Below are 2,500 nucleotides of genomic sequence, written 5' to 3' on the forward strand. Positions count from 1 at the left end.
CCAGGAGCAGGCGCTCAAAAGACTTCATTACCACAGATGTAAGGGCGACCGGTCTGTAATCATTTAGTCCTGTTGGCCTTAGCTTTTTGGGCACAGCGATGATGGTGGAGGACTTGAGACAGGCTGGTACATGGCATGTCTCCAGGGAGGTGTTAAAGATGTTGGTGAACACCGGAGACAGCTGGTCAGCGCAGTGCCTGAGGGTGGCTGGAGAGACAGAGTCCGGCCCGGCTGCTTTGCGTGGATTCTGCCTCTTGAAAAGCCCATTAACTTCTCCCTCCTGAAAGGAGAGAGTCGTTTCTGTAGTATGGGTGGGGGATGGGGCCTCTTGGGTGGGAAGGGGTGGTTCAGGACAGTCCAATTGTCTTTCAAATCTACGGTAGAACTCGTTCAGGTCGTTGGCTAGGCGGGAGTCGTTAGTGGTGTGGGGCGCTCTGGGTTTGTAGTTGGTGATGTGCCTGAGCCCTTTGGCAGACAGAAGCAGCGTCGTTAGTAGAGAACTGGTGTTTTAGTGTCTCTGAGTACAGTCGTTTAGCCTCTCTCACCGCTTTGCTAAACCTGTTCTTCGACTCCTTGAATCTGTCTCTATCCCCACTCCTAAACGCTTCCTCCTTCTCCAACCTCAACCTTTTGAGCTTTGCTGAGAACCAGGGCTTGTTGTTGTTAAAGTTCACCCTGGTACGTGTTGGGATACAGCAGTCCTCACAGAAGCTGATGTACACAGCCTCTGTGAGTTCATCCAGACTATTGGTAGCAGTCGTGAACATATCCCAGTCAGTACAGTCTAAGCACGCCCGCAAATCTTCCACAGCCTCACTGGTCCACTGTTTAGATGTCCTCACAGCAGGTTTACAGAGTTTTAGTTGCTGCCTGTATGCACGAATCAGGTGGACCAAGGGAGTTCTGTGCGAGCCGAACAGCCCCGTGACCCACAAGAGAAACATCCCCGCCAAATTCGAGCGTTTGACGGGGTCTATCCGTGAAAAAATATTCACGTTTTTGAGTGCACATGCATTTCTGCTGCAAATGCCTCTGGAAGTTTCATGCCGTTCGTATGCCAATTGTGGCAACACGAAAATGACCCGTTTTCCCATTCCGAGGGATTTCTGTGCGACCCTAACAGCCCCGTGAGCCACAAGAGACACATCCCCGCCAATTTCTAGCGTTTCACGGGGTCTATCCGTGAAAAATATAGACGTTTTTGAGTGCACATGCATTTCTGCTGCAGATGCCTCTGGAAGTTTCATGCCGTTCGTACGCAATGTGGCAACACGAAAATGACCCCTTTTCCCATTCCGAGGGATTTCTGTGCGACCCTAACTAACAGCGCCCGTGAGCCACAAGAGAGACATCCCCGCCAATTTATAGCGTTTCACGGGGTCTATCCGTGAAAAATATAGACGTTTTTGAGTGCACATGCATTCCTGCTGCAAATGCCTCTGGAAGTTTCATGCCGTTCCTATGCAATGTGGCCACACAAAAATGACCCGTTTTCCCATTCCGAGGCATTTCTGTGCGACCCTAACAGCCCCGTGAGCCACAAGAGAGACATCCCCGCCAACTTCTAGCGTTTGACGGGGTCTATGCGTGAAAAATATTAAAATTTTTGAGTGCACGTGCCTTTCTGCTGCAAATGCCTCTGGAAGTTTCATGGCGTTCCTATGCAATGTGGCAACACGAAAATGACCCCTTTTCCCATTCCGAGGGAGTTCTGTGCCACCCTAACAGCCCCGTGAGCCACAAGAGACACATCCCCGCCAATTTCTAGCGTTTCACGGGGTCTATCCGTGAAACATATAGAAGTTTTTGAGTGCACATGCATTTCTGCTGCAAATGCCTCTGGAAGTTGCATGCGGTTCGCATGCAATGTGGCGACACGAAAATGACCCGTTTTCCCATTCCGAGGGATTTCTGTGCCACCCTAACAGCCCCGTGAGCCACAAGAGAGACATCCCCGCCAATTTCTAGCGTATCACGGGGTCTATCCGTGAGAAATATTCACTTTTTTGAGTGCACATGCATTCCTGCTGCAAATGCCTCTGGAAGTTTCATGCGGTTCGTATGCAATGTGGCGACACGAAAATGACCCGTTTTCCCATTCCGAGGGATTTCTGTGCCACCCTAACAGCCCCGTGAGCCACAAGAGAGACATCCCCGCCCACTTCTAGCGTTTCACGGGGTCTCTCCGTGAAAAATATCACATTTTTTGAGTGCACATGCATTCCTGCTGCAAATGCCTCTGGAAGTTTCATGCGGTTCGCATGCAATGTGGCGACACGAAAATGACCCGTTTTTTCCCATTCCGAGGGATTTCTGTGCCACCCTAACAGCCCCGTGAGCCACAAGAGACACATCCCCGCCAATTTCTAGCGTTTCACGGGGTCTATCCGTGAAAAATATTCAATTTTTTGACTGCACATGCATTTCTGCTGCAAATGCCTCTGGAAGTTTCATGCGGTTCGCATGCAATGTGGCGACACGAAAATGACCCGTTTTCCCA

The sequence above is a fragment of the Petromyzon marinus genome, unplaced genomic scaffold (genome assembly GCF_048934315.1).
Source record: "Petromyzon marinus isolate PM22_M1 ecotype Great Lakes invasive population unplaced genomic scaffold, UKy_Petmar_22M1.pri1.0 PM_G_Scaffold_52, whole genome shotgun sequence".
Lineage (NCBI taxonomy): Eukaryota > Metazoa > Chordata > Hyperoartia > Petromyzontiformes > Petromyzontidae > Petromyzon > Petromyzon marinus.